Genomic DNA, 24,502 nt, shown 5'->3' with positions numbered 1-24,502 from the left:
AAAAGAATAAGAAAGGTCAGTGAAGTTCAAATGCTCTAAGTTGTATGCATTGCACTCTGCATTGTAAAATTACTAACTTAGTAAATAGAATTATTTTTAAATATATTGAAAATATCTAAGATTATTAATTTATCTAACATTGAGAATGAATATTGTAAACTCTTGGATAACTGGTAAGAGGAAAGTAAAATACTGAATAATATGTAGCCTCAGAGATTGTCTTAAGTTGGCATCTCTAGAAGTAGCACCTTAGTTGAGAATTCTGTGGAAGTGAGTGTTGAGGAAGTAATTGCAAGTAAACCTGTGAAGCATGAGGAAAGTGGGAAAGTACAGAGGAGAAAACAAAGCAAAGGTGTAGTTTCAGGAGTACCTTAGCTTCAGGGTGATCCCATCTGGTATTCATGAGCATAATGATGACAGATTTATCCCAATTTTAAGTTAAGGGACTAGGTTTTTGTATGCTGCCATTTCAGCCAGTGATTGGCTGCTGTTGACCTAAGGTTAGCTGATGTCTTAGGCATTTTGATCCATGTAGATCCCAACTTGCAGAGAGCACTTCTGAGAAGCGTGTAGCTTCAAGCCACGAGAAACCTACATTTACAGCAGATAGGAGTTTGGCACACCTGCCCAGAAAAGGATAACTAAGAAGGAGAGCATCAGCATCTAATGCAGAAGGGATAATGAAATAATAGAAACATTTAATTACTCCAAAAAGGGCAAAAAATACAGTGAAAAAGTATATAGGTGGGACAAATAAGAAACAAAAAATAAGATTAAAACTCAAATTGTTCATAATTACATTAAATATAAACAGATTAATTTTTCCAATTGTAATACAAAGATTATCAGACTGGATTAAAATATATATAAGTTGCTTATAAGAGACCCATCTTAAATATAAATAAGATTAAAGAAAACTTAAAAGAATAGATAGTAAAATCCTAAGAAAATGCTTACCAATAAAAACATGGTGTAAGCTCTACTAATATGAGGAAAAGTCAACTTTAAGGAAAGAGAATTATGAGAGAAAATAATTTCTATATTCTGATAATGAATAACTCAAACAACTAGAAGTATATACAAAGTTAATGACATAAGCTTGAAATTTACAAGGAAGAAGTTGACAGAACCAAAAACAGGAATAGGTAAATCCATAATACTCCCATAATTGTAATGAAAAAAATTAACATGCATTGCTCAATAACTCTTAGAACATGCAGACAAAAATATCAATAAGGATATAGATCTGACAATCAAAATCAACTAACCTGTCTTTATTGACATATATATAATACTACATTCAACTCACAAAAGAATTCAACTGTCTTACAAATTCACAAACAGCATTTACCAAAATTGACCATATGTTCGGTCCATAAGCAGAAGATAATCAAAAAATCTGAAAATTTTAGACATGAAATGATGAACTTTTAAATAATCTTGTTTCAAAGAAGAAAGTAAAATAAAAGTCAGAAGGTATTTTAAACTGAATCATAATAAAAAATCAGACATATCAAATACTTTTGGGATATAGCGAAAACTGTGATTAAAAGAAAACGTACAACCTTAAACGTACAGGTAATAAGACATGGAAAAGTCAATGTTTTTAGTATCTATTCCAATAATTTCGAAAAGGAAAAGCTAACTAAACTCAAAGGAAGAAAGGAAGTATATAACACACAAACATAAAAGCAGATATTGATTAAACATAGAAACATACCACAGAGAATATAAAGATTAGTTATTTGTAAAGCTATATTACATTTATTATTGAGACCAATTAAGGGAATAAATGCAGAGGGAGAGAAGAAATCAAACTACCAAAATCAGAAATGAAAAGAAGATACAACAAATGAAATTACACATCTTAAAATCAGATATTTGAAACATTTTAATATCAATTAATTCACAAACTTAAAATCAACAAATTCTTTTTTAAAATGTACTATACCAAGGAAATAGATAATTTGAATACTATATCTATTTTAAAAATTGATTCTAGTTAGAACCTTTCCACAAAGAGATCCTCAGAATGAGATGAATTTACTTGTGAATTCTATCAAACGTTTAAGGAAAAAATAACAAAAATCATATGTAATTCTTAAGCATTATTTTTTATGACACCAGCATGATCTTTATCCTAATACTTCAAAATAATATAACAAAATAAAATTACATAACAATGTTTATCATAAAAACAGATGCAAATATCCTAGAGAAAAACTGGCAAATCATACAAGTGAGGTTTGTGCATTTGTGTGTGTGTTTTCTTCCTTAAATGTTGCTAGATACAAAAAGTCATTGTGTACAACCCAGCTATATCTCTCTGTAGTAGCAAACTAAATTACAAAACAAAATATAAAAATTATACTATTTAAATGGTACCAGAATTCACCAAATGTTTAGAAATAAATCTAACAAAAGTATATGAGACTCCTTCCCAGAAAACACTAAATACTGCTGAGAAAAATTACAGAAGATTCCATTAAATGCTATTAAAGATAACCTAATAAAATAGTAAATTAAATACAATCTGCCCTCTAGATCCATGAGTTCTGCATTCACAGATTCAGCCAACCATGGATCAAAAATATTCAACAAATATAATAAAACCAACAAAAACGCCAGCCATAAAAATAATACAAATAGAAAACAACACAGTATAACAACTATTTACACAGTATTCACATTGTATTAGGTATACAATACAGAGTATGCTAGAGATGATTTAAAGTAGACAGAAGGATCGCATAAGTTATATGCAAGTTCTGTGCCATTTTATACGAGGAACTTGAGCATCTGTGCGGGTCATAGAACCAATCCCCCTCAAATACTGAGGGATGACTAAAATGTTCTTGCTTTGGAACGAGTACTGAATAAATGTCAGTTTCCCCAAATTGACCTTTACTATATCAATGCAAAATTTCAGCAAGCTTTTTTCAAAAAATAAAACTAGAACATTAAGAGATGAGTTATATGCTATTTATAAGTTGACTATATCTTGATTTAGATCTTGATTAGATTTGTGACATTGTCCTTACTTTCTATGTATTTTGTTACTATTGTTTGATGTGCAATGTATTAATCTTATAAGCCCATAATAAAATTATTATGCCTTTCAACTTCAACCAGTATTTCTCTTCTTTTTTGTTTTCTTTATTTCTTTCTTTCTTTTTTTTTGTTTTTTGTTTGCTTGTTTTCTTTTTCTAGACAGGGTCTCACTTTGTACTTTGTCACCCAGGCTGTAGTGCAGTGATGCAAACATGGCTCACTGCAGCCTCACCCTCCTGGGCTCAACTGATCCTCCTGCCTAGCTGGGACCACAGACATGTGCTGCCGCACCCTGATAATTTTCGTATTTTTTGTAGAGCCGAGATTTCACCATGTTGTTCAGGCTGAATCAATATTTCTCTAAATATTTATACATACTGTATTTAGTGAATAAAAACAGAATCAAAATGTCCTAAGATATTTAAAAATTTATAACTTTTTGATGAAAATCCTCTTAAAGTCACAAATTTAATATATCAAATTGTCTGAAATGCTTTAGTCATCTTAAGGAAGAGAAAAGTATGTAAAATATTACACACATTACGAACTCATTACTATACACTTGCACATAAACACTGCATTTAAACATAGAGAATTTAAATGTGTTCTTTATTGTCACTATATTTATACTTTTACTTTCTTGAGATTGCCTTTCTAGCATTGACACTTTTCTAGTATAATGTAATACATTATATTTATATCTGCTTAGGATTGCTACAATCGTAAGAACTAAAAATATAAAATTGCAGAACAAACACTATTCAGGTTTTCATTAACAACTGATTTTATTTCCAGGTTTTGGTTCTAGAAATTTTCAAATCTAAAAAACAAATTAAATAGTAGTGTTAATGAACCCTTTTAAACTCTCTCCCTAAATTATTCAATATTTAGTGTTTTGCTGTATTTATGTTTCCCTTTGTGTGTATATAAGTGATGTGTAACTATTAAAAATAAATTGCAGACATTTTGAAACTTCATTCTTAAATTGTTCAATGTACATTTCCTAAGGACTTTTCTAATAACCATAAAATCATTATCATAACTAAGAAAATAAAAACAGTAAAATTATCTAATACAAGGTCCATAGTTAAATTTTACAACTGTTCTTAAATGCCTTATATATCTGTTGAGTTTTAAAATTTGTATTGCTTTTGTTGGTGGTGGTTTTCTATAATCTGGTATCCAATAAGGTTCATACAATGTATTTAATTATTCTTTTTTATCTATTTCTAGCTAGAAGAGGAATCTTTCCCTTTTTGCTTATTTTTCATAACAGTAATTTACAGAGTCCAACCAGTAGTTTTATAGAATTTCACATATTCTGGACATTTTCTTATTGTCTCTTCATGATTATGCTCAGGCCAAATGTTTCCATTTTTTTCCCACAAGAATTCTGCACAGTTAATGTTGTGCACTTCTTATTGTATATGCTAAGATGCAAATAATCTTTGGAGATACTTTGAGATGATGTTAATGACCTGTTCTCCCACAAACATTCGCCTAATAGGTTTAGGATTCATTGATGATCATTGTCTCAACATTGCGATTTATGGAAGGTCTTGAAGTAATTTAAAGAAGAACTCATTAAAAGTAAAAACTATAGCCAGACAGTTAGAGATGTTTAAAAGTTTATCTAATGGAAGAAGTAGATACACAATATATAATTCTCAGGGTTTATTTTATTGTTTATTTTGTTAATGTTGCTAAACATTTACATATGGCTTTTAATATAAACTAAGTTGTTCAAGATTTTAAAATAAAGATGTAAATGATCATCAAAATGCATAATATCTAAGAATCACTTTCATTTCACTCAAAGCATATTAATAGATAATTGTTATAAATATATATTAATTTTGTATTCCTCTATGTAATTCGACTAAATTTAATGTTAGTTTCTAAGATTTAAAAAGCATTATATATAAATTGAGTAAACCAATTTCCTTTTGGGATTTTCATAATTAATGAATGATTATAGACATTACTTCTTATGTCCTACCTTAAATTTAAGAAGTATTTTCTACACTTTACCTTAAATTCCTTTAATTATGGTTGAAATGAACAAGAATATTTACCTATGTACTTCAAATAGAGGAGCGTGAGCATGAGAATGATGTTTGTCACAAGCAAATCATTACTTTGAGGATTTACAAATACGTTCAATAGACCCAGAATTATTCAAAAATAGGAAATTAATAAAATGCCCATTTGGAAAACCTGATTTTGAGAAATAATCTGTCCTGCTCAGTGAAAATAGTTTGTGTAACATTATCAGTTAATATTTAATCTCAGGATTGGTAACAGTAAATTAGTAAGTGTAAAGGAAAGGTAGAAACCTTCTCCTCTTTCCCTCTGCTTCTCTCCCCATCATTTTCTTCCTTACAGATTACCAGTTAAGTAGTGCATCATGGGAAATAAAACACTGGTCTTTCAATGAACGGTAACTAACACTTATCAAGTAGATATTATGCATCGATCATGGGGATAAGCCCTTTTATTAATTACAGAATCAGATTTAACATTCAGGAAAAGCTTATGTGGTAGACGCTATTCCTCCACCCATTTTATAAACAGAGGAACTAAGGACTACAGGATGTAGGCAATTTGTGTATTGCACCTACCTACTCATTCTTTCCTAAAAGAATCACAATTTTTGTCAGTTATTCAATCATCATGCATGAGTTCGTATTCTTGGAATCTTATCCAATACAAATTTATTTCAATAGAACTGATACCAGTAATTGTATGAGACCCAACTCCCCAATTCTTCAATCATGAAGAGAAGTTGTCTAATAAGCTTCTGGAAAAAAATTGTACTCATTAATATCAATGGACACAGAAAAAAATATTTTAGCTTCTTCCCCTGAATATGATTGTGTTTGGGTAATAACAGGATTACTTGCAGTATGAGCTACAGTTTGAAGATGAAACTGACTATGAGCATGATAGATTTGAGGGATAAAATAAATTCTGCATCTTTGATAAGATATGCATAAATGCTAGCCAGGGAATGAACCAATCCTGAAAGTTGTGCTGCCTGTCCTTATTGTGTAATGAAGTTTAAGCCAGTTTGACTCAGGGTTGCTTTTATACATAATCAAAAGTATTCTAATTAAAGCAGAGGTTGTATTAGTCGGAGTTCCCCAGAGGAAAATAGCCAAATACTATATTATATGTAATATAGACAAAAATAGATTTTTTGTTTAACAAGGAATTGGCTCATGTGATTATGGACGATGGTGCCTCCCAATATCTGCACAGAGATTCAGCAACCTGGAGACCCAGGAAATCTTATGGTTTAATTCTAGACTGAGTCCATATGCCTGAGAATGATAGGAGCCAGTGTTGTATTTCCGTTCCAAAAGCTGGCAGACTCAAGACCAAGGAAGAGCTCATGTTTCCGTTTGAGTCCAAAAGCAGAGCAAAAGTTAGTGTCCCAATCTGAATCCATCAGACACCAATAATTCTCTCTTATTTGGAGGAGAATCAGCTTTTTGTCTTATTCAGGCCTTCAACTGATTGGATAAAGCTGACCCACATTACAGAGGGCAGTTTCCTTTACTCAGTCTACCGGCTTAAATGTTAATCTCATTCAAAGCATGCTCAGAAATAATGTCACGTTTGACCAAGTATTTGGTATCTCGTGACCCAGTCAACACATAAAATTAACCATCACAAGTCTACCCATTGTCAACTTAGCACATACATACTTCTTAAATATATGAAATCTTCACATAAAGACAATGACAAGGTCATGATCCTGCTTAATATGTTATAACTCTCCAGTGTACAATCAAAAATGCATTAACCCCCTCCCCAGAAAAGTAAAGTTCTTCAATGATACCTACACTTCTCCTCGATATCTCATAACTTAAAAACTATATGTAACATTAAAAATACTTAAATACTATGTTATAAAGTCGATATATCTTATGTCACATGAAAAGTGAATTAAAGGAAAAATAAAACAGATATTTGCTTAATATGTATGCACAAATTCACACACATATGTACATATATATGCATATATACACACACACATTCATAACAAAATAAGGAAGATGTACTCATGACAACTATGGTCCTCATTTCTTTAACTCGTTGTGTGATTATAGCTGCTATTTATATCTACCTTCTTCCAATGCCCATTCTGCATTATCTTTGCTTTCATCAAGCACTTCGGCTGGCCATGATTCTTAACCTAGTAGAGTAATTCAAACTTCTATAAAGGACACTAGCAGAACTGTCTAGATGGTTGTAGTTTCAATTGACCTTAATTATAGGACATAGTAATAGTAAGAGACACCTTAAGGGATGTCCTGTATTCCAGACATACATTTTCTTACCTCCATTGTGGAGTGGTAGTCCAATTTCTTTTTGGCAGTCAGGATCAATCAGCCCAGCCAGCACAGTAACTTCCTTTCCTGTCTGATAGTTCAGAGAAATAAGAACCGCAAAGTGACACAGTGGCAGTCTTAACCGCCACTCATTAGCATATCTGAATCTAATCAAATAATAAATTTCAGAAACCACAAAACAAATCCAGAAAACTCATCCTTAAAATTCTGTTCTAAGAAATAACAAGGATCAGAGCAGAAATAAAACAAAGACTAGGAAAAAACATAGAAAACAATTGATGGAAGTTTTGTCCTTCTGAAAAAATAAAATTGACAAAACTTTAGCTAGATCAATTAAAAAAAAGAGAAGGAGCCAAATAACAAAATCACAATTGAAAGTGGGAACATTACCACCGAGAGCAATGAAATACAGAAGGTCCTAAGGGCTTTTATGAACAGTTATTCCCAAATTGGATAACCTATAAAAAGTATAAATTCCAAGAAACATGCAACATACCAAGACTGAATCATGAAAGAAGAGAAAAACTGTTCAGAATAATAATAAGTAAGGAGATAACTTCACTGGTGACTCCCACCAAACATTTAAAGAAAATTAATACCAATCTTTCTCAAATTCTTCCACAAAAAAATAAAAGGCACCCTTGCAAACTCATTTTATGAGGCCAGCATTACAGCATATCATAACCAGACAAGTAAGGACACCGTAAGAAAAGAAAATTTTAGGCCAATATCCCTGATGAACATAGATGCAAAAATCCTCAATAAAATACTAGCAAGCTGAATTCAACAGCACATTGAAAGGATTATACACTACGATCAAGCAGGATTTATTCCAGGATGCGAACACAGTTCAATGTACACAAATTAATAAATGTGATACACATTAACTGAATGGACAAAAATTATATAATCATTTTAATAGATGCAGAAAAGCATTTGACAAAATTCAATGGTTTTTAATGATAAAAATCTTCACCCAGTTAAGTATGGAAGGGATGTACCTCAACATAATAAAGGGCATACATCACAAGTCCACAGCTAACATCATACTCGATGGGGAAAAGTTGAAATATTTTTTCTCTAAGATCAGAAATAAGACAAGGATGCCCACTCCCATTGCTTCTCCTCCACAAAATACTGGGAGTCCTAGCTAGAGCAATTGGGCAGGAAGAAGAAATAAAAGACATCCAAATCAAAAAAAAAAAAAAAAAAAGAAGAAGTAAAATAGTTTCAAAGTGACATGATCTTATATATAGAACACTCTAAAGACTTCATCAAAAAATTGTTAGAATTTAGAAATTCAAATCAAAGTGCAAAACGAGTTGTGTTCTTATACGTTAACACACTATTTGAAAAGGAAATTAAGAAGATAATACCGTTTATAACAATAAAAAAGCAAAATAAAATACATAGGAATAAATTTAATCAAAAAGGTAAAAGATCTGAAAACTGTAAAACACCTGATGAAAGAAACTGACGACACACATACAGACATGTGCCACGTAGGGACATTTTCTCAATGACAAGCCACATACACAACAGGGGTTCCATGAGATTAAATACTGTTTTTTTTACTGTAACTTTTCTACAGTTAGACACATAAATATTTTCCATTGTGTTACAATTCCCCACAGTATTCAGTCCAGTAACATGCTATACCTGTGTGTATCCTAGAAGCAATAGGCTATACCACATAACCTCGGTGTGCAGTAGACCATATATACTGTCTAGGTCTTTGTAAGTACACGCCATAATGGTCATACAACAATAAATTGCCTAAGTATGCATTTCTCATAAGTGTCCTCATGATTAAGTGACACGCGACTGTAAACAAAAACATATGCTGTGTTCAAGGATCAAAATCAATATTGTCAAAATATCCACACTACCCTAATATCTGCCACACTACCCATACAACCCTACCTACAGATTCAATGAAATACCTATCAAAATCCCAATGACATTTTTCACAGAAACTTTTAAAAATCTTACAATATGTACAGAACCACAAAAGACTGCAGATAGCTCAAGCCATCTTGAGAAAGAAGAACAAAGCTGGAGACAGCACACTTCTTGATTTCCAATTATATTACAAAGTTGTGGTAATCAAAACAGCCTTATACTGGCATAAAAACAGACACAAAGGCCAGTGGAACACATCAGAAAGCCCAGAAATAAACCCACATATATACAGTCAACTAATCTTTAACAAAGTTGCCAAGAAAACAAAAAGGAGAAGGATGGTGTCTTCATTGAATGTGTTGGGGAAGCTGGATAACAACATGCAAAAAAAAAAATTAAGAAAGACATTATATTTTTACCTTACACCATACATCAAAATCAACTCAAAATTAGTTAAATATTTAAATGTAAGACCTAAAATTTTTAAATTCCTGGGAAAAAAACCTAGGGGAAATTCTCTATTACATTGGTCTTGTCAATAATTTGTTTATATGATATCAAAATCATAAGCAACAAGAGCTAAACGAAATGAATTGTACTACATCCAACAAAAGAAGTCATACACAGCAAAGAAACAAAATACAAAGGCACCTCAAAGAATGAGGCAAAATATTTCAAACCATATATCCAAGGAAATAAGAAGAGGAAATTAAAAAGATAATATCACTAATAGAATCAAAAAGCAAAATAAATCAATATCCAAAATATTTAAGAAACACATAGAATCCAATAGCAAGAAAACAAATAATCTGTCTCAAAAATAGACAGAATAACCTGAACAGGCATTTCTGTAAAGAAGACATGCAATGGCCAACAAGTATATGAAAATGTGCTGAATTTCATTACTCATCAGGAAAGCGTAAGTTAAGACTACCAGGAGAATACGTCACACCCGTTAGGATGGCTTTCATTAAAAAATTCAAAAGATAACAAGGTCTTCAAACTTGTGGAGAAAAGAGAATCCATTATATATTATCGGTGGACTGTAAATGGGCACAGTCTTTATGGCAAACAGTATGGAGGTTCCTCATAAAATAAAAAATAGAACTACCCTATAATCCAGCAGACATAATTGTGGGCATATATCCAAAGGAAATAAAATCAGTATGCTGAAAAGATATTGTCACTTCCATGTTCAGTGAAGTATTATTCACCATGGTGAACCTATAGAAATAACCTAAGTGTCAATTGAAAGATAAACGGATAAAGAAAATGTGATATATGTGCACAGTGGAACACTATTTAACCTGAGCAAAAGAAGGACATTCTGCCATTTGTAAAAACACTGATGAATCTGGAGGACAGCATGCTATGTAAAGGAAGCCAGACACAGAAAAACAAACACTGCACAATCTCACTCATAGGTGGAATGTAGAAGACTGGAACTCATAGAAACAGGGCAGAAGGGTGGCTACAAGGAGTTTAGGGATGGGGGAAACAGGGATAGTGGTCAAAGCGTAAAAACCTGCAGGTATAAGATGAATATGTTCTGGAGACATTCAGGAGGGTGACTACAGCTAATGAAAATACATAATTGATATTTGCCAAGAGAGTGGATCTTAAGTAACTTGCCATACACACACATGCACACACACACACAGAAAGCTAACTATGTGAGGTGATAAAAACATGAATTGGCTTGATTGTGGTAATCATTTCACCATATATATGTACATCAAGACATCATATTGTATACCTTGAAGATATCCACTTTTCATTTGCCAATTATATATCAGTAAAACTAGGGGCAGGGAGAAAGACTTAAGGACCATAAGCCAATATCTAAAGCTATATAGAATCCACCTGTAAACCCAGCCACCTGCTCAGTGCCCAGAACCTTCCTCAGAAAGCACACTAAACCAGTACACACTAACCAGTACACACTAAACCAGTATCTGCTCCCCACCCAAACTAGTAATGATTTCAAAGATCTGCTTTCTCAGAACCACTCTCAGTATCAAGATCTGGATTAATCAGGGTTCACCAGAGAAACGAAAATGCAAAAATGTTTTTTCATTTATTTATTTCATCTATTTATTATAATAAACCAGGTCGTGTGATTATGGAGGCTGGCAAGTCCCAATACCTGCAGAATGAGTCCGGACGCTGGAGATCCAGTAGAGCCCACGGTTTAGTTCTAGTTTGAATGCGAAGGCCTAGGAACCAGGAGAGCAAGTTCCAAGCTGAAGGGTGGCAGTTTCGAGACCCAGGAAAAGCCAATGTTTCCATTTGAGTCTGAAGACAAGAAAAAAGCTAATGTATCAGTTCAAAGGCAGACAGACGAAATAATTACCTCTCACTTTGGTCAGTTTCTGTTTGTTTGTTTTATTCAGTTCTTCAACTGCTTGGATAAGGCCCACCAAATTATAAAAAGCAATCTGTGTGACTCCTTCTACTCATTCAAACGTTAATGTCATCCAGAAACACCCTCACTGAAACCCCCAGAATAAAGTCTAACTAAACAGCTTGGCACTCTGTGACCCAGTGAATTAACACATAATATCATCACAGAGGTTAAGACTGTGAACAGTAGAGGCAGGATTTGAAACTAGGTGCTCTGAGTCAAGAACTTTGGCTTACAAACACTAGTAAATATTGATATATATACTTCAGAGAAAAAGGAAATTTACAGCTTAGGTGAATGAAGTACAAATAACCCTGAAAGGAGGCTCTGATACAAATTCCCATCACCATGGGTTTTTCATTTGGCTTAAATTTCCCAACACTGTCACAAACACCAAAGAAATGTCTTAAGTTTTTTTTTTTTTTTTTTTTTTTGGTAAGCGGTTTCTTCTATTTGAAAGTTTGGAGGATGAAGTTAAAGTTTCTTCCAAAAGCTTCAGGTTTGCAGTGATTAGAATGTCGATAATAACAGTTTAAGAGTAAGAATTTCGATGGAAAAATTTAATTTGGGGTTCTAGTGAGATATGCATATGGAAATATCCAACAGTAGCCAATCCACAATTCAACTGAAAGATTCGAACAAGGTACATAAACCTGTAATTGTGGGGTCTCCTTTTCCTTTATTTTATATGTATGTGCCATACCGAGATATAGTTCAGATACCATACAATTCATCCATTTGAAGCATACAAGTCAATGGTTTTCAGTGTATTCAGAGTTATGTCACGATCTCCATAGTCAACTTTAGAATATTTTCATTATCCGAAAAAGAAACCTGGGTCCCATAGCAGTCACTTCCCCTCTCCACCCTACGCCGCAGGCATACGGAACAACCAGCCCACTCTGTCTTCAGAGATTTGGCCTACTACGGAGAGAACATGCCATGGAGATGGTATCCATAGTGAAAGAAGAGCTGTGAGGAGGGCCTCTGGGAAATACAGGGGAGCTTAACAGGTCTCTTATGAAAGATCTAAAGGGCAGGAAACGCATTCACTGTTTGGAGATGGAAACAGAAATGTGCCATTGAAGTGGGATCATCCTGTTTGCCCAAAGTGTATTAGAACAAGATATGCATAAATGTTTCTCACGCACCAAATGTGTCCCATGAATGAGACAGTTTGACTGAGGACCTCGAGTCTGCTAATAGGCCACTTAGGGAGCAGGTGAACCTACAGCTACAAGGCCTACAAGGAACCCCTGGGACTATGGAAGCAGTTGCAAGTAACCAATAGATATACACTCATTCTTCACCTGAGGTCAGGAGTTTGAGACCAGCTTGGCCAACATGGCAAAACCCTGTCTCTACTAAAAACACAAAAATTAGCCGGGTGTGGTGGCATAAGCCTGTAATCCCAGCTACTCGGGAGGCTGAGGCAGGAGAATTGCTGGAACCTGGGAGGCAGAGGTTGTCGTGAGCTGAGCACTCCAGCATGGGTGACAAAGCAAGACTCCATCTCAAAACAAACGAACAAACAAACAACAAAAAGAAGATATGCATCCATTCTTGTTAAATGAACTACAGAAGAGAGAGCCCAGCAAGAGACCTTTAAGGAATCCTCAGAAGTTCCTTGCCAAGAAAGTAGCAAACATAGTCCAGCCTCATGACCCATCTGTCTTTTCTTCTAACAGAGAGAACAATCAGAGCTTTCCAGCTTGGTGATACCAAGAAAGGCCTGCTAGATGGGACAGAGAGGAGGAGTAGCTACACAATCTCGACGTATACCCAGGGAAAAAGACCTTCCTGGTACAATATGAGTGGGCATAAGATACTTTTACACAAGAGCAGCGTGGTTCTCTTACTTTTTCTCCAAGCTTCACAGATCCAAAAGGAAGTTGTGCTCACTGAAAGAGCAGTTTGGGCATATTCAGGCATCTCTACAATAATTTTCAAGGCTACAGAGTCATTCTGTGTAAATGTGCCCTTGGAAGATGCACACTTCACAGTGCCTTTTTGTGGTTTCCTTTCATTTCCCCGTAAGATGGTGATAAAACACGTTCCTTAGAGAATGATAGGAAGACAAAACTTGAGACATGCATGTAAATGGTTTTGCTCTTTATAAGTAAAAATTATGTTTTTGTTTTATTATTTTTGCCATTATTTTCTTCTCAGTACTACTAGAAGAAAAACACTGTGGTGGTTAAAAATAGTCTCTTTAATCAAACTACCTAAGGTAGAATCTTTTAGTAACCATGGCATGGGGCATGGGGCAAGTAATTTTACCTCTCTTAGCCTCTTTTCTTTCATCCATAGAGTGAGAATGATAATACAGTATTTCTTGCAGTTTTGGTAAAAATTCAGTGAACTACAACAGAAAAAACATTCAGTCAATGTTAACCAGTTATTGAAACTTTAATATTCATAGAGGCTGCTGGCACCACGGCCGGGATTCTCTGCTGTGGGTTCACGAAGCCTGGCTGGAGGGGCAAATAGAAAAAGCCACCAGCCAAGATCATGTGTAACTAGTGCCCTCTTGGGATCAAAGAAAAGAATCAAAATTACTGAGGAATTTGGAAAAGGAAGAGGCATGACGTGGGAAGACTAATCCCACAAGAGCTGTTTATCAAGGACCCCACTCGGGGACCAGGATGCTGTGGTGGCATCCTGGTCAGTTGAATGAAGCTGAAAGTTATTTTTTGGTCTAAGAAAATAAATCGTCTGAATAGGCTCTTGATGTGGTTTTCACAAGGGTGGGGAAAGTTGATTTGGGTTGTGTGAAGAAAAGAAAAGAAAACAAAATTTACAACCACAAAAGAAAGTACGAAGATTCCAAAGCTGGCAAGAGGAAACCAAGAATTGTGTAAATAGTTTGTAATTCAGTTTCATTCACATCCTCAATCCAGCAGGATCTATAACTCAGATCAAGTTCCTCTCTCTCTCTCTCTCCCTTTTAATTTACTACTGTTTTTCCCTTTAGATCCATTCATCTTTTATTCTAAATAGAATATCCATGATTGATTAGGTTACTACTGGGCACTTTCTGTTTAAGAGCTGATGGGAATTTTCAATATACTAATAATTTGATATGATGTTCAAGTTATTTTATTCTTACTGCATTATTTTATTTAACCAAAGCTTAGTAAACTCTGTTGTAAATTTGTTTAAAAAACAAAAGAAAAAATAAAAATATTTTCTCATTATTTTGCCTTTTCAGTGTCCACTATATTAAATTACTTTCTTCTAAATTGTATTGCATTTTCCCTGTAGGAACTGACTGCTGTCTAACGGATTTATACAGTGTTTATATAAGGTAAAGAACACTTCAGTAAAAAATTGAGGAGCATGGATTTAGAAGCTAAAAATACATGGAGAAAAAACTTTCAGGAGTACAGCACTTGTTGCCATGCATTCTACAGGAACTGTAAACTTCTCCTTCTCATCAGTGTCCACTAAGTTCACCTCTTTTTGCATTACATAATTAGCCAAATCAAATAGAAATACAACTTTGCAATCTTTTCATATTAGGATGCTACATTATTAATTAAATAAGTACACAGAGCCCAATGGTGGATTATTGCTCCTGATCAATATATGTTATGGGATCATAATCTCTATTTTTAGGTCATGATTAATAATCTAAAAGTTGGATGTTGAATTTCTTTAGCTATCCATTATGATTTGATTTTGAAGCTGTTATACAATTTTTTATTTGGCCAGCCAGCGTTGTCATTAGGATTCCTCACCTCCACTCCTGGCCCTACTCCCATTTCGAGGCCTTAAAGGTCCATAGTCAAAGACAGCAAAGGCAGCCCCTTTCTGCCACAACTGTGATAGCCAGGAGCTTCCCTACTGCTACGTTTGCCTCCTGCTGTGAACTAATGCACAATGTTGTACTTTTCGTTAAATTACAACTCATGAAGCATCACTTTTATAAGAGCCTAGCAACTTCAGCTAACTACTTCTCTGCACGAACATGACAACTTCTGTCTCATCCTTCCATTTCACCTTTCCCTTTCCATAGTTGTAGGTTTTATAATTAGCCCTACATGTCCCTTCCTTGTCATTAGATTGTGAATCCACTTAGATAGTGACCATATTATCCTTCACTCTACACACCAAACGCATAGTTAAGGTGAACGCTGCAGATAATGGCAGAGCGCCAACAGGCTGATGTGAGCAAATTTGAAATAGGAGCTTAAAACCTGATGATTTTTTTTTTTTTTTTCTAAAAGGCTGCCATAAGAGCATGAAGAGACTTCGAACCTGAAAAAGAGTACGCTAAAACTAGGAAGCAAAGTGTCAGAAAGAAATACTATAAACGCAGGACATTGACCCGAGGCCACCTGACCTGTGAACTCATTCCTCATGTTCCTCTCTCTCTCCCCTTGGTGTGAACATTTGGCCCTCTACTGAACTCTTGTCAACCCAGTTGCTATGGTTTCAAAGTTTGTGTCTCCCCAAAGTTGGTATGTTGGAACCTGAGACCCAATGTGATAGAATTAGAAGGTGAGGTCTGGCTGGGCGTGGTGGCTCGCGCCTGTCATCCCAACACTTTGGGAGGCCAAGGCAGGTGAAGCACCTGAGGTCAGGAGTTCGAAACCAGCCTGGCCAACATGGCGAAACCCCATCTCTAATAAAAATACAAAAATTAGCTGGGCATGGTGGTGCACGCCTGTAATTCCAGCTGCTCGGGAGGCTGAGGCAGGAGAATTGCTCAAACCTGAGAGGTGGAGCTTGCAGTGAGCCAAGACAGCACCACTGCACTCCAGCCTGGGTGGCAGAGTAAAACTCTGTCTCAAAAAAAAAAAAAGGAGGTAGAGTCTTTAAGAGGTGATTAAGTCATGAAGTTTCCACCCTCATAAATAGCAACCACCTTAAAAAGGGCTGGAAGGAGCTAGCTGGGCCTCCTATGTCGTCCTACCTTCCACCATGTGAGGATACAATACTCGCCCTTTCTGCCACATGAGGATGTAGCAAGAAGGCCTTCACCAGACATCAAATGCCAACACTTTGACCTTATACCTCGCAGCCTCCAGAACTGTAAGAAATAAATTTCTGTTGTTTGCCAACTGCCCAGTTTCGGGTATTTTGTTAGAGCAGCACAAACAGACTAAGACACCACTCCTTCCTATAAACCACTTTTTCTACATGCCTATTATGTGCCAGCCACCTTCCACCAAATTTCAGACTGTCCACTTGATTTCTATCCTGTGGTTTGTGGGGTCTTTTTCCTAATAATTTCACTACTCCTGCTTTTGAAAAAAATTCTACATACCTCATTTTGTAAGAAAAACATCTCAAAAGTAAACACATCGAGGAAAGTTCCTCCAAAACTTGCTATGTATTTGTAAAGTTTAGGTGACCAAGTAAGAATGGGGATTAAAACAAGAAACTGACATCTATTTTGGGTGAAGGAGGTAAAACTAGGAGCAAATGACACAGTCAGGGATGTAAAGCAGGAATGCTAAGCCAAACTCATCAATATTAAAACAAACAAGGAGAGACTCCAGACCAGATGTGTAAACTGAATCAGAGCAGGGCCTGTGATGCGAGTAAATTGAGAAAATGAATGGTCTTTGGAATCTAATAACCACTGGTGTATATATGGAACTATAACCACCTGATAACGTAGACACCAAATCAGCTTGGGAATCTAGTAACCTTGGGTGTATCCACATGATTGTGTCCACCTGACTGTGCTTAAAGTGACTGTTCTCCCAGGAGTTCCTGACACTCCCCAAATGGCATTTAATACACAGACGTATCTTTTGCAACGTTCAGAAATTGATGACATTTATTACATGGAGAGACAGCAGATTCCTTGAAGGTGGAGACTGTGATTCCTTTTTCTTTAAGAGGCAATAGAGCAAGCTGGTTCACAGCAAGGGTTCAAACACGGGTGTGCTGACGCCATTCACTCTGGTCCCAAGACTACACTGATAAATATTAAAACATTTTATGATCCAGTTGTTAAACCTCTACTGATTGCTTGAAAGCTGCTATGGTAGGAGTATCTAAACAATGAAAACAGCAAACACTATGAACACTTGTCTTAGAAAGCCCATTTACCAGCACAGTATTAGCCCAGGTGGTGGATGAGCTGGGACCCAGCTAAACCACATGTTATATGGAAATTCTGTAAGTAATTGTGAAGAAATTATTTAAGCCATCTGGGCCTCAGTTTCCTCAATTGAAAAATAATGGTAAAACCTGTTTCAGCGTGTTATTGGGGAAATTTCCAAACTGAGTGTTCTATTTCCTGCCAAGACCTTTTACTCACGTATTTCTACAAGTTTCTGCTCTTCCTTCAAAATACATTTATTTTCATTTGGAGCCAATAACCTTTACCTAATTGGTTACATTGATAATGACGGTATTTCAAATATGAACAACACTTTGAGGGGGAATTATTCCTCTCTAACAACCTTCAAATAATAGTCCATAACTATCTGTCTACACAGGACAAACTGAAATGTGGGTATCATAACATTGAAAAGGCTAATATAACATTTAGTTAGACAGCGAGGCCTACAAAAAATAATTTCAGTGGCATAGAACATATTAAACACCACATTTGAACTAAATATATGGTTATATTTGAAATGAGATAAATATGAATGGAAATCTGAGTGCTGTCTTCATGAAGCTTGGGAAAGTGGAAAGCTTGTGAGACTGGAATCAGAAGACTTCAGGTTTGGTTTTAGCTTACTAATATATATTCTGATTTGTGGATAAATCATTCAACTTTAACTTTTAAGCACGTATCTGAGGGCCAGAAATCCAAATATCTGTTATATTTACATGCAAGTTTATCTTGAAGATTGAATTAGATAATATCTTTATAATCATTTTATAAGATGTAAATTAATGTTAAAAAAAGATTTGTTGTATCTTAGCAGTTAGACTACTACCACTAATATGGTATCTTTTTATTTTTAAAAATGTCAGATTGTCCTAAGCCATTTGATATAATGTGAATGTTTGTCCCCTCCAAATCTCACGCTGGAACGTGGTTCCCAGTGTTGAAGGTGGGTCTAGTCAGAGGTGTTGTATCTTGGGGGCAGATGTCTTACAGATGGCTTGGCACCATCCGCTTGGTGAAAAGTGAGTTCTTGCTCTGTTAGTTCACATGAGAGTTGGCTGTTTAAAAGAAACCTGGCACCCTCTCCCATCTCTCTCTTGCTCTTCCTCTCACCATGTGACATGATGGCTCCCCTCTGCCTTCTGCCATAATTGTAAGTTTCCTGAGGCCCTCACCAGAAGTCCTGTGCTTCCTGTACAGCCTCCAAAACTGTGAGCCAAATAAACCTCTTTTCTTTATAAATTTCCCATTCTCAGGTATTCCTTCATACCGGCACAGGACAAACTCACACACCCTCTATAATGTACTGGTTTAGACAGATTTCTGACTAAAGGGATGGGGAAAGCAAAATGACCTTTAAGATTCTTCTTTGGTTTAAAAAAATTTTTAAATGTCTATTCTTTGAATTGCAAACTGGTAAAATATCAGAGGAAAGAGTATTAATTTATGAAAAATTGGGATGATATAAACAATTTGAGATTTCTAAGTAAATCACATAATGTGTCAAAAGAATTAAGAGCAATTAATTTCTTAGGTTTTTCAGGAACCAAAGTCCTCAAAATCCCAATGGAAAAAATGTTTATATCCTCAGGAAACATCTTAGGTGGTGACAGTAGCTCTAATTAATTCTGAAATTCATCTTAATCTACTGGCCAAGGCACCTACAAGTGTTAAAGAAAAGGCTCTTAGAGGTACATTAATAGTCCTACACTAGTAACAAAGCCACGGTTAACATATTTAGATAAACATTCTTAAAAGGAAACATGTTTCTTAACCTTTCATGAAGTTATCTTTAATTGAATGATAATATTGCATAGTGGTTCAAAGCACATGATCACAGATTCTGGAGCCAGACTGTTCAGGTTCGAATCACAGATCAGTCTCTTGCCAGATATGTAATTTTGGGCAATCTGTCTAATCTTTCTGTGCCTCAGTTTCCTTACCTATAAAATGAGAACAATACTAGTACCTTCGTTATGGCCTTAGTGTTATAAAGATCAAATGAGTTCAATTACGCAAAGTACTTAGAACAACGTATGGCATATATTTTGTCATTGCTGTTGTAATGGGATGCTGATGCTACCTCCTCCTCTAGCATGCTCCCTATCCCTGCTCTTCAAAAACCCACTCACAGAGTCACACATCTGTCTAACACTTTGTATTCCCTACTTTAATCCCTTTTATTAAGAGGAGTGCTTGACTCTATTAGCCTAAAATTAAGGCTTTTCTCACTACCTATACAATATATTCCATCAAATACTCTATTAGAAGTTTATACATTTGATATAATTTAATGTTCACTAATACCTGTAACGTAAGCATATTATTGTCTCCATTACACAGAAGCAAAAAAAAAAAAGAGACACAAACACTTTAAGTAACTTGCTCGTGGTCACCTGTGTAGTATGTGTAAGCTAAAACTTCAACCCAGATTTGATTATTGAACAACTCATACTCCTAAGCTAAGCTGTGATGATGAAATCAGAACAGCAGTAGCCTGTAGGAGATAGAGAAAGGAGCAGGGCTGGTTGAAATTGGTAAGATGAAACTTACTGGGATGATAAAACGTGGTCTGCACTGTGACGGGAGCAGTGGTTACATGACACAAACATTTTTCAAAATTACCAAACTGTACACTTAAGATTTGTGCACTTCTTTTTCCCACTTCTTTGTTAACTATGCACTTTAAATATGTGCATTTTGTTGTATATAAAATACACGCCTCCAAGCCTTTATGTTATTTATGCTACTATGCTTCCTTACCCCCAAGGAGCCTTAACAGTGACCCAAAGTAATTGTTCTCCCATTGTTTTATTATTGTGGTTACACCGACTTTGTGCTACACATTTACTTACATTCTCAAGGTTTTTCAGTATTTATAGATCTTGCTTACAGCATGGTTTTCTCAATAGCATAGAACATAAGTTTTATTTCTTTTCTTCTGCAACTGCATCTAGCTATATACAAAGTCATCTAGAAAAGTGATATGTGGGCCAGGTGCAGTGGCTCTTGCCTGTAATCCCAACACTTTGGAAGGCTGAGGCGTGTGGATCACCTGAGGTCAAGAATTTGAGGACAGCCTGGCCAGCATGGTGAAACCCCATCTTTACTAAAAATGCAAAAAATCAGCCAATTGTGGTGGTGCAGGCCTGGAATCCCAGCTACTTGGTAGGCTGAGACAGGCGAATCGCTTGAAGCTAGGAGGCAGATGTTGCAGTGGGCTGAGATCGTACCACTGCACTCCAGCCTGGGAGACAGAGCAAGGCCCTGTCTCAGAGAAAAAAACAAAACAACAAAAAGATATGTGAGTACGTGAGGAAGGGGGAGAAACATCTCATATTTTTGGCATGCATCTTTCTATTCAAGTCTCTCCATCCTTAACTGGTGAATAAAGTGTTAAAGCCATTCGAGAGGCTGAGGCAGGACAATCACTTGAACCTGGGAGGTGGAGCCTGCAGTGAGTGGAGATTGAGCCACTGAACTCCAGCCTGGGGACAGAGTGAGACTCTGTCTCAAAAAAATAAAATAAAGTGTTAATGGCAAATAATTCTATGTTTTTATAGGACTAACACCATTAATTTGGAAATAAAATAATTTGCATTAATTTGTGAAGGACATTTTAATTTAATTTCTTCCTCATTGTGATAATCACTGAAAATGCAAAGCTCCTCTATACACACACACGTATACACAAACACACACACTCAGGCATGCACACACAGACACACAGGAGAAGGGGCTGCTTCAAGAGGAGGATAACAATTTTTCATGTTGTCTCTCATTTACTTACAAAATAATAAAGTGGAGGAGCCCTGATTTTGAACGTTATCCTGTGTAAAGAATAAACACGTGGTCATTGGACTTGTTGCTCAGTCAGAGAATGATCATCCTCAAGAAGCAGACGACCCTACAGCTTGAAAACAGAATGCAGCACTAGGTCGCACTTTAGTGCACCTATAGCTTTCTATGTATGGTTTAGAAACAGGAGAGTAACAAAATAAGGGTGAGGGGTGTCTTTAGCAATTTCTTTAAACATATGTGTGAAGCTTTGTCCTTTCTGTGGAAGAACCTATGTTGCATTTAGGGAAAGGATTGTTGAATCTGGACCTATATTTACTCTCTCTAGAATTTGGTATTTGTTGTTGGGAAAGGTGTGTGTGTGTGTATGTGTGTGTGTGTGTGTTCCAGATGACTAGAAATAATAAAGAAGAATATATCAAACTTACATTGGCTGGGATGAATTAACAAGATCAAGACTTAGAGTGTTAAACTTCATCCTAGACAGACTTATTAAAAAGTACCGCAGCCTGTTCCACGTACTTTAGAATTAATATCTTAGACTTTGGCTAATATACTGCTGATGCCTATTTTATCCTAGAGAGTTTGCAAGTGGAAGAAGAAGAACTACACCTGGAGTAAGAAAAGCCCATGCGAATTCCTCTAAAGATTATAGGGGTGAGTTGGATATTTATGTAGTAGAAGTTTGAAGAAAGGATACTGTCTGTGAAGTGGGGAGACTCGCAAAGCTAGGATCTAGAATGTATCTTAGGAGAGATCACTTCGAAATGGTTTGGATACTCTTTCTTGGCCTATGAGAAAATCTCATTTGGTGTGTAGTTGTCTTTAGTTTTTACAGGGCTTTTCCATTCAGCAACTTCCAATTCTTCTTTCAAGTCTCAAGTACCTATAGCCTTTCATGGTGATGAAATGCAGGATAAGAGGAAGGACCAGCAAGGGAAATGTTGGTCACTCTGCTTGTGCCCTTTTACTGGGGAAATTCGGGAAAAAGTTTCATAGTTAATAATTAGCAGAGAAGGTCGCTATGGCTCATAATAAATGGCAAAATGTCTGGTAGAGCTCCACAGGAATAACAATGGACACAAGGCAAATCTGAAATGGGTATTCCAACGTTCCTTTCTTCCAAACATATTACAGCAAGATTGCCTTTTCAGGAGATGAGAAAGGTAAGATAGCGCTGAATAAGTAAATACAGTAAAAATATAATATTCTTATGACTTTTTGTCTCTTTTAAAAAATCTCAAATCTCAAATGCAGTACTTTGATCTTTAAATGAAAAGATAAAAATATTCGAAGAGGCTTCTCTGCAGTGACTTAACGTCTTAGAATTGTCCTAGGTAAGGCACACTGGCCACCTGTGAAGGAATAGTTGTATATGTGGGATGTCCAAACAGAAACTGGGTTTTTGTTGTTGTGCTTGTTGAAATATAAAGTGCCAGCCTTGTGATGATTTTATTTTTAGGACATGTCATCTGAAAAGAAAATCACATTCTTTCGACCCACTGATGAATGAACATTTGAGCCATGCAAATGTATTTCCATTTGAACGTTTTATTTCTTTATTACTTCAAGTAACATCAGTTTCACGGCCCTCAATATAAACCACATACATTTCATTCAGAGGGAAAAAAAATTCATATATGCAATGTCAATTCATATCGTAAAGGAACCAGTAAACCCTTAAAATCTTATTATCTTTATAAATAACTTGATAATCTGCTGTGTGCAGGGCATGAAACATCTCTGTTCTAAACTTGCTTCTAATCCAGTTAGGGAGGCAAGAAAAAAATACTGAGACAAATAATGACGCAAGGCAGCATATGCTAAATATATTCATTGAATTTTAAAAAAAACATCCTAAGTAAATTTCTTTCTCTCCTGCAAGGTATAAGGAAGCAGGCTGGGCATTATGAAAGATAAAAAAAGATTTTTTAAGGTAAAAATGGATCCTTTAAAAAATTCAGTTTCGTTGGGTAAGACATGGAGAATGTGAACGCAAGGAGTGACTTAGAAGAGAATGAATATGAGGACTAGCTAAATCTACTGAACTTCAGACTTTGAAGAGAGAACACTGATTTTACTGTGCTTCCTCAAACATCCTTGTCCTGTCATCACGCTAGAGAATCCTTCACATGTATTCTTGACATGGAGAACAAACCAAATGAATAATGCTATAACAATGATGGCTAACTTATTTTTTTTAGTATCACCTACACGCTAGGCACTGTCTTGCACTTGTCATTGCCTCTTTAGCTTTATTTCGCACAAGGACTACACGCTTTCTGCAATTGCAATGCTGCCTCTCTGAGGAGCATCTTAATTGCTTCGGTGACACAAGACTCCAGAAGGAGAGAACAAAATGTACGCAGCATGTTTCCTTCTCAAAGAATCGAAAAACTGCCCAGAGGATGGGAACGGTAAGTGAAAAACTAATTGAAAAGAACGTGTCCGAAATTCCTTAAGAATATTGCGAAGCACAGTAGAGGTTAGAAGGATACAAGCTTTGGACTGGAGTAACCATGGAATACTTCAGGAGGAGACAGCAGATGACTTGGTCTTTGAATGGTGGGTAAGGCTGATGCATGGAGTCATAGGAATCATTTCAAGCATAGTATTAGGTTGGTGCAAAAGCATTTGTGGTTTTTGCCACTAAAAGTAATTGTGGGTTTTGCCATTAAAAGTAATTACAACATTAGGCCAAAGTTGTAAAGCCTTGAGATATGGGAAGGGAAGGGTCAAGAATGCTTAATAATTTTTATCAGAATTTTGAAGTCAGTCTTTAGTTTGAAACTACACATCTGCTATTCACCTTCTGTGCAACCTAACAAATATAATCCCTCCATTTTTTCGTCTAGAACATGGAAAAATACTGATGTAATAATGTTTTATAAAATTAAATGTAATATCCAA

Source organism: Colobus angolensis, unplaced genomic scaffold, assembly GCF_000951035.1.
Source record: "Colobus angolensis palliatus isolate OR3802 unplaced genomic scaffold, Cang.pa_1.0 Scaffold98, whole genome shotgun sequence".
Lineage (NCBI taxonomy): Eukaryota > Metazoa > Chordata > Mammalia > Primates > Cercopithecidae > Colobus > Colobus angolensis.
The sequence above is the reverse complement of the archived record's forward strand: the minus strand, read 5'-3'. Positions refer to the sequence as shown.